Source organism: Temnothorax longispinosus, unplaced genomic scaffold, assembly GCF_030848805.1.
Source record: "Temnothorax longispinosus isolate EJ_2023e unplaced genomic scaffold, Tlon_JGU_v1 HiC_scaffold_14, whole genome shotgun sequence".
NCBI classification, from domain to species: Eukaryota; Metazoa; Arthropoda; class Insecta; order Hymenoptera; family Formicidae; genus Temnothorax; species Temnothorax longispinosus.
The window spans coordinates 338,072-353,472 of NW_027269925.1; the positions used below are offsets into that span (position 1 = coordinate 338,072).

The 15,401-nt window shown below is 37.9% G+C and overlaps 1 protein-coding gene and 3 pseudogenes across 1 annotated transcript in view; 2 read left to right on the top strand and 2 right to left on the bottom strand.

The window, feature by feature from the left end:
• The window catches only part of LOC139823575 (uncharacterized), a 2,391-nt gene extending 1,862 nt beyond the window's left edge, over positions 1-529 (top strand). The window contains exon 4 of the mRNA XM_071796108.1: positions 1-529. This exon is cut by the window's left edge and continues 543 nt beyond it. The gene's annotated coding sequence lies outside the window, so the exon portion shown is untranslated.
• A 403-nt stretch (positions 530-932) lies between these two features.
• LOC139823602 (uncharacterized) lies at positions 933-4,475 on the top strand (annotated as a pseudogene).
• A 702-nt stretch (positions 4,476-5,177) lies between these two features.
• LOC139823603 (putative nuclease HARBI1) lies at positions 5,178-6,690 on the bottom strand (annotated as a pseudogene).
• Positions 6,691-9,389: 2,699 nt separating this feature from the next.
• On the bottom strand, positions 9,390-10,196 carry LOC139823604 (putative nuclease HARBI1; annotated as a pseudogene).
• Positions 10,197-15,401: the final 5,205 nt, after the last annotated feature.

Below are 15,401 nucleotides of genomic sequence, written 5' to 3' on the forward strand. Positions count from 1 at the left end.
ATTTGATTTTAAATTAATAAATTTGATTCTCTCTCTCTCTCTCTCTCTCTCTCTCTCTCTCTTGCTCTCTCTTTCTCTAAAAAAATTAAAGAAATTAGTTTCTAAAAGGTTGTTAACAAAAAACTATACACTTTATGGCACTCCCCGGGAAATTCTACCCCTATTTCATGTACTCGTAGTAAAAATTCGGTCCCTCTCTCTCTCTCTCTTGCTCTCTCTTTCTCTAAAAAAATTAAAAAAATTAGTTTCTAAAAGGTTGTTAACAAAAAACTATACACTTTATGGCACTCCCCGGGAAATTCTACCCCTGTTTCATATATAATTCTTTTAAATTCAGTCAATTATTTCCCGAAAAATTAGAAGAATTAGAAAAATCGGTTTCCAGAAAATCGGTAGCAAAAAAATGGCCACGACATTTTCATCCCCGGGAAATTCTACCCCTGTTTCATATACTTTTGGTAAAAATTCGGTCCACTAACGAATGAGTAGTTCGCGTACATACAGACAGACAGACAGACAGACGGACGGTACTTATATATAGATATATGAGGGTCATATATATATATATATATATATATATATATATATATATATATATAGTATTGGATATATAATTGTATAGTGCAAGGAACACAATTGCTGTGTTCCAAAATTCACTACTTGCATTAAAAATCTATAGTGCAAGCATAATATAAATTTTTATCACTAACAGTAAATTTTGGAAAGACGTTATTAGTGTCATTAGAGTCATTCTATTTTTTTCACTCATTAGATAAACAATAACAGCATACTATGGGTCAATTGCACAATCTACTTTAACCGGATTTTAACTAACAATATCCAATAAGAGAATTTGTTTTATATAAAACAAACTCTCCTATTAGGTATTGTTAGTTAAACTCCGGTTAAAGTAATTTGTGGAATTGGTCATAATGTTCATTTCTACCAAAGTAGATTAACTTTAATCTTGGTTTATCTTATCTTGTATCTTTTTCCAATTCATAGAATTAGAGAAAGATAGAAAGTAAGTTAAACCAAGATTAAAGTTAATTTACAGCGGTAGAAATAGGCATAAGAGTGGTAATAGCATCTTTCCAAATGCACGTATAATATGTATAAAATATATATGAATAAAATATCTGTATGTGACAGGCTGTTTCAAAATTTACTACCAGTGATGAAAATTTATATTATGCTTGAACTGTAGATTTTTAGTACAAGTAGTGAATTTTAAAGCACAGCCACAGTGTTTCTTCCTCTACGTTACATGTAAAAAAGAATAAAAATTTAATATACGTATATACTTGTATATTTTATGACATAAATAATTTTTATATAAATAGAATGTTTATTTGCTATACAGGAAGACACAACAGAAGTGGAATATTTAGATGAAGATGAAGATGATCTTTTACTACAGTTGCGTAATGACACAGATACAAACAGCAATATTGTTGCTTCAGAAAAAAAGAATAATCCACACAATGAAAATAATTTTCAGGATTTAATGAGTGAAAAAGAAAATATGAATAAAACATTTAAGAATTATATGGATATTCAACCATGTACCTCCAAAAATGATAAATCAGTTAGAGAAAGTGGATATATATTAAGCAACACTAATTCTGCAATACGCAGTACAGAAAATGACAATGAAAAGATAACGCCATTAAGGGGTTAGTCTACCTTGGAATGGTAAAAAAAATCGATTTTTTTTTATTGGCTTAAAAAATCCTTTGAACCCTCTAGAATAAGGGACAAAAGGTCTTATACCTGCCAGAACTCGTTTTCATTGAAATTTCGAGCTCCTACCCAAGCGCTCCGGAGTGCTCCGAAACGCCTATCTGCTGCAAATCGTTACCTGTTCGGCGGATACAGCATAACGATTTACCATTCAATTTTGAATTTCTCTAATACACTAACGACACCAACAGATGTCGTTAAAAATATTTTTGAGTCAGTCAGAAGCATTCTTCAACAGACAGCACGCCAGTATTGCATCATTTTATAGCCATAGTTTCGAACAGCTGTCGTCATTTCGCCGTTTCCCGTGTAGTCGAACGTATCGCAGAAATTCGAAAACTGTCGGAAAATGAAGCGTACGTATTCTGAGAGAAAGGGTTCACGTAAAAATTGTGGACGACCTTCAAGAAGTAAAAAACGACCGAAACCATCAAATCTAAATATGTTCGAGAAGGAAACCGCGTCGACGAGTGCTTCCGCGAAAAAATTACAAAGTGACTTATAGGAAGTGCAAGTGCCTGTAAATGCTGGCTACGGATACCGTTTGATTGTGTTTTTACCATTTTTTTCAACGTTGAGTGAAATGGTGAAATGCAAAGAATGCGGTGGGAATATTACTTTTTCCGAATCAAGTATTCGCGGACTTGGATTCAAATTAGTGGTCAATTGCGTCAACTGTGAACCACGCTACATCCTCTCTTGTCCGCTCATAAATACCGCGTACGAAGTCAACAGGCGCATCACTTTCGCTATGAGACTCCTTGGAATCGGTTACGATGGCATTAAAAAGTTCTGTGGTCTAATGGACCTCCCGAAAATATTCCACAAAAACGTTTATTATGAGGTGATGAGTAATATTCATTGTGCGTCGAAAGCCGTTGCCACTAAACTGTTTTCTGTAGCCGCTGCTGAAGAAAAACAGTTAACGGAAATGCCGAAAATGGAGCCGAATTGAGAGGGTTAACAGTTTCTGGCGACGGAACATGGAGGAAACGCGGCTTTTCGTCGCTGCAAGGCGTGACAACTGTGATCGGCTCTTACACTGGAAAAGTGCTTGACCTCGTGGTAAAATGCTCGTATTGTAAACAGTGCGAGTATTGGAAATCAAAACTAAACACATTGGAATTCGAGGAATGGTCGGAAACTCATGCAGAGGAGTGCAGTGCCAATCACAAGGGAAGTGCCGGAAAAATGGAGGTGGACGCTGCCATAGAAATATTCAAGAGATCGGAGGAATTGTACAACGTGAAATATTCTGCGTATGTCGGTGATGGAGACTGCAAAACATTTAAAGGAATTTGCGAATCTCATCCGTATGGCGACGATTTTATTATAATAAAAAAGGAATGTGTTGGCCATGTACAAAAACGAATGGGGGCGAGGCTTCGGAAATTGAGAAAAGATAAAAGACTCGGCGGAAAAGGCAAACTGACAGCGAAACTTATTGACGAGCTGAGCATTTATTACGGATTGGCAATACGAAGACACGCAAATTCCGCGGAGGACATGAAGAAGGAAATCTGGGCAACATTGAAACATAAATCATCGACCGATGAAAAACCACAGCATGATAACTGTCCGCCTGGGAAAGACAGCTGGTGCACCTGGCAGCAAGCAAAAGCGAAGGATAAACTCGCTGTTTACAAACATAAACCGGCTCTCACCGATGATGTTATAAAGGCCCTCACTCCCATATACGAGGAGCTTAGCAACGACAATTTATTATCGCGATGTGTCGGCGGATTCACCCAAAACGCCAACGAGAGTGTCAACGCTATGATATGGTCGTTTGCTCCGAAACGAGTATTTAGTGGCGCGAAAACCGTGGAAGTGGCATCGTATTTTGCAGCAAGCATTTTTAATCACGGGTACGAGAGTATTCTACAAATGATGGGCGTCCTGAACTTACAAATTGGGCCAAATGCCTTCGAAATGTGCGAGAAAGCGGATGAGCTGCGAATTGCGATTGCTGACAAGCGGTCGTTCGAGACCTCCAAACAAGAAAGAATTAATAGAAGAACAGCACAATCGGCTCTCAAAGAGAATTTTCACGAGGTGGAAGGTTTACTGTATGACGCAGGAATGGCTGATTAACGGTAAGACGCTTAAAATGCAATTTTTCACTCAAAAAACTAGTACCGAAACTTTAAACGCGTTTTTCTCAAAACTATGTTTTTCAAAACGGTGTACACGATATCTCGAATTCTAATCGATGAATCGACTTCAAATTTGGTACACATATTCTATGGAATAGTAGTTTCAGTATGACCGACGATTTTTTCATTATAATATTTTGTTCAATAATTATTAATAATAATAACACGTAATTTGGGTCCAAAAATGCAGCGAAAAATTCAGGAATTTTTTTCTTGACGCCAAAAACAAGGAGAGAAAAAACGCTCGGTCATACCGAAGACAATACAATATAGTTTATGACTATATTTTTTTTTTTGTTTCAGACCATCCACATTCCAGAAACTATGTACACCGTTTGACCACCTCTAAAAAACATGGTTGCGTGCGAAGGAGTGCCTCGTCGCCATCTTGAAATTTTTCAACGCAGAAAAATTTGGACATGTTTTCGAAACTTTAACAAAGAAAATAAAAAAAAAACATTCATTTATCACCGATATTTCGTCTGAAATTAATTCTTGAAAATTCGCCTGTTTTTTTGCTCTCCAGGGTAGACTAACCCCTTAAAGGAAAAAAGAAGCAATACAGGAAAAAAACAATTAAAAAATGTTATTAAAGTATCAGCACATTTGAATGACATTTATAAAGACACATATGGATTAAAGAAAAATTATTATGAAAAAAAATTAGAATATTTAAAAAGATTTGTAGAAGTAAGCGAAAAAATAAGCAAGACATTAGAAAAATGGAATTTTTAATGTCTAATTTACATATACAGAATGTTCCAAAACCAATTTATGAATATTTTTATTTTTTATATATTTTTATTTTTCATGTCTTATACTTTCTGTTGAACGTTCCATTAAAAGCACTAAAGTGAATGTAATAAGACTGATAACTAGTCAACTAGATGATTAGTTTAAGCATTCGATAAAATTAATAAGATAATTATTTATGTTTGAAAAACATGTGCATTACTAGAATAGAAAATACCAATATTATACTTATCTGCAATTTTGTTATAATAGTTATGATTTAAGTTTGATGTATTGTTTTATTATCTTCTTTTGTACTATGCTATGATACGAAGTTTGAAAATTTATTTTATGTCAATATAAATTTTATTTCTAATTACAAAGACAAATAAATATTTGGAGATGAAACAATAGTTTATTTATACCATAATACTTAATTATAAATATTAAATTTTATTACTAAGTAATTTAAGCATTAGAAATATACTAAAATATAAATATATAAAATATACATTAAACGTAATATGGTTTCAGTTTTATAACGACTCAGGAAAAATAATTTCTTATAATTTGTCGCCGTTTTATTCTTCCAGCTGCTAAATCTGGATCGATTCTTCGAATGTTTCTTTCAGGTCCGTTATTTCTTTCATTTTCAATAAAATTTTCATTATTATATATTCCAAAGTCCAGTTTGTCAAAATCATCATTAACCTCCAATGGCATTGGTACATTTTCACTGATACATATATTGTGCAATATAACACAGGTATGTATGATTTTTTATGCTATTGGTGGAGCATAATGTAGCACTCTATATTTCAATAAACATCTAAAACGCATTTTTAATACACTATTGCACTGTTCTATTAATGCACGAAATTTCATTTGCTTTTTATTATATGCTTCTTTCGGACTATTTTGCGCTGCATCCGTTACAGGAGTCATTATCCAAGGCCGTAAGGGATATCCTGAGTCACCTGCAAACAAAAAATTGAAATGCAACAATTTAATGTATATAAAAATTTTTAAACGAACGATGATTTACCTATTAAATAGGCATATTGAATGTGTAATAAAACTAATAAGAGAAATGTTCAAATCTTTAATCTACTGATTATATAGTATAATAATTTTTTTGTTTTGTACCTTTTTTGTTTTCATTAAGCATATGACAAAAAATTTTTTCTTCATTATATACTACCCATTCAGATTTCTATCTAGCAGACACAATATTACATGTAATGTACATGTTGTAATTTCCTACTCAACAATATAACTGTATATAACATACGTGTTACATAATAGTTACATTGTTAAGTAGGAAATTACAACCAATATATACGTTATATGTAACATTGTGTTTGCTAAGTAATTTCTCTAATATTTTATTATTACACGGTGTGTTAAAGTATATGTGATACAACATATATCTTACCTAGTAAATGAAAATTATTGTTCGGGTATCGTCTGTATAGATGGATCATTGCATTCTTTACATTGGAATTATTCCAAATGTACGAATCATGACTGCTGCCAGGGTAACGTGCGTTTACATTCATTATTCTTAAACACCAATCACAGATCTGTAATAAAATGCAATACATAATTATTATATACATTTGTAATAAATGTAAATAATTCATGTTAAATTAATTATCACCAACTGTGTATTAATCGAGTGATAGTCTTTTCTGTTGACGTATATATGCTCGGGATTATTATGTCCTGTTGGAGGAAAGATTGCGATGTGAGTGCAATCGATACATCCAATAGTGCCTAGTACTTCATATTTTGTATAAAATCTGAAACAGAAAATAGTAATATAATTATAAAAAGATTAACATTATATAATTATATGTTTTATATCATATAGAAAATTTGTATGTATTCTTACTGTATTCGTAATTCATTCAATTCTGCTAAGGTAGAAGGAAATTTTATCCATTGGTCCATAATCTCTTGCCTTGTCATTACATTTATTACTTCATTCATGCAACGAGATACTGTTGGTTGACTCACTGCCATATAAATATTTTTACCGATATCCATTTAATACGAACCACTTGCAAAGAATCGCAATGCTGTCACAACCTGTAGATTTTTGTATTTATGTGCATTATGCACAAATATTATCTTAATTTTAGAATCTTAATTTTAGAATAATTACCTTTGTTGTAGAATCAATTGCAGAAATTCTTGTTTGAGAAGTTAGATATGGTTCAACGAGATCAATAACATATCTTGCTGCAGGTTTACTTAATCGAAAAATTTGAATAAACTTTTTATTTGATAACTCAAAGGGATCATCTCTGTTGTGGAAAATTCTCTCCCGTTCTTCTGCTATATCAGCATTTTCTAATATATGTAAAACTGGTGTAGGATATCTTCCACATCCATTTTTCAATACATAACTTTCTGTTTTCTTCACAGTATAACTTATACTTATACGTTTCTCTTGAAACGTATAGTGGGACCCATTCGTTGCATTGCGAATAGTAAATTGCGTATACGTTACCACTTGCGACTGTCAAGAATACTGTTCTAGGGATTTTCCATTGCGATCATTCGCAACTCATCACTTGCGTATACGCAACTATTTCAAGAATAGGGGCCTAGGGATTTTCCATTGCGATCATTCGCAACTCATCACTTGCGTATACGCAACTATTTCAAGAATAGGGCCCCTGATTGAGGTTAGACATATAACATTTGTTTTTCCATCATTTGCTGCTTTCACGGTGAACTGAAATTGTAGTTTCATCGTTTTGTTGACTGTAAATGTCGTTTTATAATGCGTTTGTCCTCCTTCTGGGGAAACCTCGGGAAAATAAACTAAACTGTGTTTCTCTGTAAGCAAAGTTTTATATAACCTGTATTACTCCTATAGTTTTAATTATTCTAATTACAATATTCTTACCTGTAAGCAAAGAAACGACATTTAAAGTTTACTATTCACCGTCATTCCCTCCTTACAATAAATCAATTCTTACGCTACGTAATTAGTGCGTCTCCGAAATACTCTCGTGATCTATGAGCACGTGTCTCCGAGTCTATTCGCCTCCGGCGCCTACTTTACCGTCTGTCGAGTGACCGCGTCCATATGGCGGGTGTCCACGCGGCAGTTTTAAAGTCGTACTCGTACTACTTTACATATAAATAAAATTTTTTAATCTTATAAAATTGTTACCATACATTCTTTTTCTAATTGACACAATATAAAGATTTATTAAAGTAGTGCAACGACAATTATTTTTTGAGGCAATATATCTCTCTGTAATTGGCGCTGTAATTTAAAGAGATATCATTTCTTTTGTGTAAGATAGATTGTAAAATAGATCACTTGAAGCGCGACTCATCTTTGATAAGGTAACGTAATTTTGTGATGTGTATCACTTGAGTTATAATTTTTTGGAAATAAAAATACTATTGCTTAGGTTTGTTCGAAATTTTTCGAGATACAAAGATTACGTTTACCACTTGTTACTTAGGGTTTTTCGAGGTATAATACTACCACTTTGTTTTTTTTCGAAGTAAGATACTACTGCTTAGGTTTTTTTGAGATTTTTCGAGATATAAAGATTACGTCTACCACTTGGTACTTAGATTTTTTTAGGTATATTACCACTGTTTTTTTTCGAGGTAACAACATATACACTACTATGCGTGTACTTGGCGCCGTTCTTTACTTTTTTTTTAAATACTGATTACCTGTATTACAAAAATTTTCTGTAATATGTACAAATTAAATAGAAAATTTTTAAAGATGAGCCTTATTTAAATAAATATTAAAATTGTGTTATGAAATAAATCGTTACATATAATGAAATATTGCCGTAAAAAATATGACTTGGGTTTAAACAATTTTAAATTTTTCAATTTTTTTGAAATTATTGTTTCTACAAAAACTTTGATTGGTTTTGCTTTCAACTGTCCTGATTTACACTAATTTTTCTATTATTATTAGGTACCTATCGCAGAAAAATTGGAAAAACTACATGAGAAGACAAAAACAGCTCGAGAGAAACGACACCAAGAAAAGATGGCATTGATACGCGAATTGTGGAGTGGAAGGCAGAGAAACCCTGAACGGGAGTGACAGACTAAGGCAGCAGACATCCATAATGGAAATTATTTATTTTAATTATTTTTACTTAATTTTTTTAAAGCAAGTCATATTCACGTTTTTAAGTGCTTTACACGTTTTTTATGATCTGCCGGAGGAAACCAAAGATTTTAGTAATCATTAAAAAAAAGCATTATTTATTTGATTTATTTTTAATTTATATTTGTTTAGTTTTTTCAGATTTGTAACAGCACAATGTTTATGTTAAGTAATTTACGTTCGTCAGATTTAGTTGTTCAAAAGCAAGCAATGTTAAATAAGATATTCACGTACTTAAGTGCTTCACAATATTTCTTAATCAGCGGGAGAAAAAAAGGTTTTGTTTAGTCATTAAAGAAAATGTTTAGTTTTCTTAAATTTTAGAAAGCACAATGTTAGTGTAAAATTATTGTAAGATTCAGCTTACTCAAAAGCAACCAATATGTTACTTAACATACCTGTTAAAAATTGTGATACTTGCGTATTGATGTGTGATACCTATTTTAGAGATATTGGGCACAACAAAAGTAAACAAATGTTTATTACAAAATATATTTTATTACAGGCACTGCATTATTCTGAATTGTTTCAATTCCTCGATATTTTTCAGATCGTCTTCTGTATTATCTTTGTGATCAGTTACGAATGGCTCCTCTTCATTGTAGGGAGTCATCTTCATCCCATACATCGTTATTGTCTATGCACAGATTGTGCAAAACGCAACAACAGACAATCGTGATCTTTTCGACTTTATGCATATCGATCTGCAATAATAGTTGTCGAAACCGTGCTTTTAGTATATCGAAGGCATTTTCAATACGTACGCGAGTTTGACAGAGTTTTTTTGTTATATCTATTTTCCATTTCTCCTAAATTCCCATAGTTTTTGAATAGCACAAGTAGCCATTGGCCTATCGGATAAGCGGAATCATCTAAAATCTGATAGTTTTTCCCACATATTTGTGGCAGCTTCTGTTTGACATCGCTTAATTTAAAGACTCTGGCATTGTGAACTTTGCCTGGAACTCCAGTGAACACGTCGATAAATTTTCTTTTTGCATCACATATTGCTTGCAATGTTATAGATGTCTTGTGTCGATTAGCATACGTCGATGCGATTTTGTGAGTTGGTGTTCTTATGTTTATATACGAACCATCAATACAGCCTATAACACCTGGGAATCCCGCAATCTCTTCAAAGGATCTTGGTTCTTTGTCTAAATCATCTGGAAATTTGATGACTTGTCCCGCAATTTCAGTCAAATATTTCATGACTCTGTTACATTGGTAAAAAACTGTTCTGAGGGAGACTCCAAAAAGCGTCGCGACACACCGCAATGATTCCTTATTACCAGCAAACCACAGGAATACCAGTACATCTTCTTCTGGCGACTTTCTCTTAATTCCTCCATAATTATTTAATGGTGGGCAAGATGATTGTTCATATTTCTTAATTAATTTATAAGCCGTATCCTTGTTCAATTGGAAATGTCTTCAAAACTGAAATTCGTAAAGCAAATATATGTATTGCAATTAATAGACACACACTTTCTCAGAATAGGTCCAATATATTTCTATTCTCAGCAAATGAAAATGGATTGAAATGGATTCGTTTGATCCGTGTCGAATTCAGATTCTGATCTTTTGAATCCATTTCTATCCAATTAAAGTTTCTGAATTTTTTAAAATCCATTTTAATCCATGACACGGGATTCAAACAACTTGATTCCTATTCTTTCAATCCAAAAAAGTTACGCGGGCCATGAATCCATTTCAATTCATTACACGGGATTAAAATGAAGTGAATTATTGTATATTCTTTCAATCCAAAACAGCTTCTTGAGAAAACACAGTGATTGTAATTCTTTTAACACAGAAAATATTTTTCTTGTGAATTCAATATTTAAAACACAAAAAATTTATTAAAGCATTCGAACAATATTTTTGCAGTTTTTAATTGATTCAATACATAAATGATACTGTAGTATAGAGTTTATATGGCCATTGATACAAAACTGCTTTTAATTCCGTTCAACCATACCCAGCAAACACAGTAATCACCGAGTGCGCAATTTGCTATCAAATTGCGCACTCGGTGATTACTGTGTTTGCTGGGTATATGTGGATCAGAATCTGGATTCAGATGGATAAAAATAGATTTAAAATTTGAATCTATTTTAATCTATTTTCGTTTGCTGGGTTAATAATAACATACTTTTGCCAAAAAATTCTATTACAAATGGAAGAAAATGTTCATTTTCACTATTGTTCGAGATTCCGTTATCACACTGCGCCATCCGATCAGATGGCAGCATCGATCGGATATCGACGGGCCGGATCGACGCGGCAACTTGCGCAAGCACGAGCGCGCTTATCGCCAACTTCTTCCTCGCGACACACGGAGTCGTACAAATGGCCGCGCAGTAACCAGACGTACGAAGTGTGCTCTGTGCTTCATTCGAGTGTTACAGCGAATTGAAGTGCCCACCGCAGTGATTGAAGCTGCGGAGATACTTTACTAACGTGTAAAGAGACCGCTCATCCAGCTTTGGTACATCGACACAACGAGTGAGTCCCGATTGCGCACATTACAAATCGGACACAGCAATATTTCCCGATCGGACACGGTGTCGATTGCACACGGTGCCGATCGGACACGGTGTCGATTGCACACGGTGCCGATCGGACACGGTGTCGATTGCACACGGTGCCGATCGGACACGGTGTCGATTGCACACGGTGCCGATCGGACACGGTGTCGATTGCACACGGTGCCGATCGGACACGGTGTCGATTGCACACGGTGCCGATCGGACACGGTGTCGATTGCACACGGTGCCGATCGGACACGGTGTCGATTGCACACGGTGCCGATCGGACACGGTGTCGATTGCACACGGTGCCGATCGGACACGGTGTCGATTGCACACGGTGCCGATCGGACACGGTGTCGATTGCACACGGTGTCGATCGGACACGGTGTCGATTGCACACGGTGCCGATTGCACACGGTGCCGATTGCACACGGTGCCGATCGGACACGGTGTCGATTGCACACGGTGCCGATCGGACACGGTGCCCTAGGAGTGTAGGCGGGGGGGGCTCCGCCCCCCCTGCACCTCCCCTGTGCACCTGGTGGTGTGGGTTGGGTTGATGCATGGAGCGGGGGGGGGCTTCGCCCCCCCCCCGCACCCCCCCCATGGACACGCCTTCGGCGTGCCCGGTAGGCAATGTATTAAGTACATGCGTGGGCGGGGGGGGCTTCGCCCCCCCCTGCACCCCCCCCATTGTGTAAGTAAACCCTGTGTGCAATCGACATCGTGTGCAATCGGCACGGTGTGCAATCGGCACCGTGTCCGATCGGCACCGTGTGCAATCGGCACCGTGTGCAATCGACACCGTGTCCGATCGACACCGTGTCCGATCGGCACCGTGTGCAATCGACACCGTGTCCGATCGGGAAATATTGTCGTGTCCGATTTGTAATGTGCGCAATCGGGACAATCCCGACACGACGATTCAGGCTCACACGTGCGCGAGTGCCGACCGCCACGTGTCTCACCGGCTCACGGGCTAATCACCACGAGGAGGGCAATTCATATAATTGTCTCTCGCACTCACGGACAATCTAAAGACTTCTCATTTATTCACCGCTCATCGTTTCTCAGGTCAGATTGTACATTTTTAACGCATTAAAGACGGCTCAAACTGTGCTCTGAGTTACACAAAAAATAAGAAAATAATTTGTTAACACCTTCCACGCGCGTCCTTCTCATCCCGCTTCCATCGCCGGGAAAAGTCAGCGATTTTGCGAACAACTATTTCCATAATTTTTTCACATTCCATTTATATTTTACCAATTAAATGTAAAATTTTTCAATACTAACCTCATTATTTGAATATTCCCAAACAGTGACAAAATTTTTTAATTTCGGAATTTTATTTTTTTCACGCAGAATTGCGAGCTGAAAGAATTCCTCGTCGTCTTTTTCTTTACTCGATGAAAATAATATATCGATACATTTCATTATTGTGCTAAATCTTCCCGATTGGCTTCCATGTTTATAATTTAAATGTCACACTCGCTCCACACCGTCTCTTTGAGACAGTGTAGCAAAATCACACTTCGTGCATAAAACTTGCACTACACCGCAGCCACGGAAACACATTACACCGAATAAGTTTGCTTGCCACCAGCCATGGAAACACGCTACACTGCCTGAGTGTTGCACTAGTGGGCGGTAGTGCAGCCAAGAAAAAACGCTAATAGACTCATCCACGATCTGTGAGATCGATTTTTATATAATAAAAATATAATATTAATAGTTTGTTTTTGACATATACTTTGATTTCTTATTAAAATTGGAGATTTCTTTTAATGAAAAACACAAAAAAGTACATAGCAAATGATCGACTAGGAAACTCGGACACGACAACGTGTACGGTTTTAGAGAAAATCAGTTTTGTGTTTTGTTGGTCTGAAAGACTCCAGAGTGAATTCAGAAAAGTTAAAGTTTGTGACGACCACGACGATGTCCTCACGGTCTCGCCGGCCGTGAAGGAGCGCGCAGTCGCTTTGTGCACTAAAGATCTTACGAAAAATCAATCACGACAGGACTCTCAGAAACCCAGATGGTAGCTCGACTAAATTCCTCGAAATATTGGGCACCAGGTGCGATTCCTCGCACCACGATCCACAAGATCGCTATTCTCTCAGGTGTGAGTTTCTTCGGGTAATCGCGGTCGGAGGAGGAGAGGGAACATAGCACAGTTAACACACGCAAATAACAATAATACAAAATTAATGTATTTGACAGAAAATATTACGTGAGAATAAATCAGCAAGTTGTTTCAGACTGAATCGGTGAATTACAATGTTAGAAATTACTTCAGAATAAATCGGCAGGTTTCTTTAAAATGAATCGGTAAATTACAATTTTTCTCTCAAATATTTTTCTGCGGAACGCGGGAACTATGAGATACAATAACGCGGAAATTAGCCTAAGGACGCAACTTATAAGCCGCAGTTACACGACCGCAATACACAATACGCGATTACACGAACGCGAGACACAATACCTACGCGCAACGACTTCCCAACTGCCAAATCGTTCCCAGTTGGTAGTCCCGACAATACGCGATTACAGGACGCAAAACACAATACCTACGCGCAATGACTTTCCAACTGCCGAATCGTTCCCAGCTGGTAGTCCCGAAATGACCATCCGCAACGTCTCGCAAATGGTCCCAAAATGGCTAGACGCGGGCCTCCCGCGAAAAGCCCCAAAGATCCAAGGCAGGTGCCTCACGCCCCGGGACGTGATTGCGCGAACATTACTCCCCCGTTCTGCGACAATACGGTCCACCTCGGCGCGAAGGACACCTCGCCACATTACGCACCATGGTTACACAAAACGCTATTACACGAAACACGAAGACACGACGAAAACTACAACGAATCACACGGTGACTGTCGGCCGCGTACTATTTTTCGGGCAGGGCGGTCCCGCATTACTCTGTTGGCCGGGCCCTCCGTCAGTATTCCATTCAATAATTATTTACTCGATAATACTCATCTGCACAAACGCGGTGCTACAAAATACTTCGCGACACAAGCACGCTTCCCGCAACTCTACGCGGCTCTCGGAAGGGCCCCGGCCGTCAGAACGATCTTACGTGTACTCAAACGTGAGTTACGAGGTGCTCGAGTAGTGGCCTTACAAATTCCGCAAGCTCGGCTGCCGGTCTTCTCGGGATGTCGTCCCTTGCCACGCCAACACGACAGTGACGATCCTCTAGCCCGGCGGAATCACGTCGGGCCCGCGCCTGCGCGCCGCGCTTGCAAGCCCTCCTTGCCGATCAGCCCTATGCGAGCCGAGCGTCTCCCGCTTCCGTCGGCGCCCCTCGTGGCTTCCTCGCTCGCCGGCGGCAGGTTTGAAAAGCCTATTCTCGAGTCCGGCTGACCGGGCCGCGACTCTGGTGCCGGTGTACGACGGCCAGGCTGGCCAGGCCATGGCTCCGTCGACCGGTAGGCAATGCTCCGTGGCGATCTCCCTCCTTCGCGATTCGGCAGGCTTCATCCCGGCGAACATCGGGGCCGATGCGCTCGCCCTGCGAGACGCTCCAAGCAACGTCGGCATATGGGCCCAATCGTGACCCGCCCGTCGGCCAACTCCTACGTAGAACGCCTCCCGTAAACTCTCTCGGCGCGACTCAAGTCGTTACAATTTCCTCCTGGCCATCTACTCGATACCTGAAATCCTCGGAAACAATATAATGTACCGAATTCTAACGCTGCCGCCCCGTCTCGCTCCGGCGGAGACGACATCCCTGACGTTCCCCCCGGTCGAGCTATCGTCTGGACAGGGGACGTGACTATGTCACGTCACAAGTTAAATGATACTTTTGCACAGCATTAACGAAATTTAGGACAAAAATTGCGGTTGATGCTACAACATCCCTCAAAACTGTTGTTTTGAACCTCAGACGCTATTTTTGTCAAAATTGATTCGTAATAGACAAATTTGATTTGGTTTTAGTGCGCAAAAATCCTTCGGTGTCACCATTTTTAGTCTAAGATAGCGCGAAGAAGATCAAATTGTCGATTTGTGTTATTAATTAACAATGTGGATAAATATGATCATACATTTTGTTATTTATTAGCATCA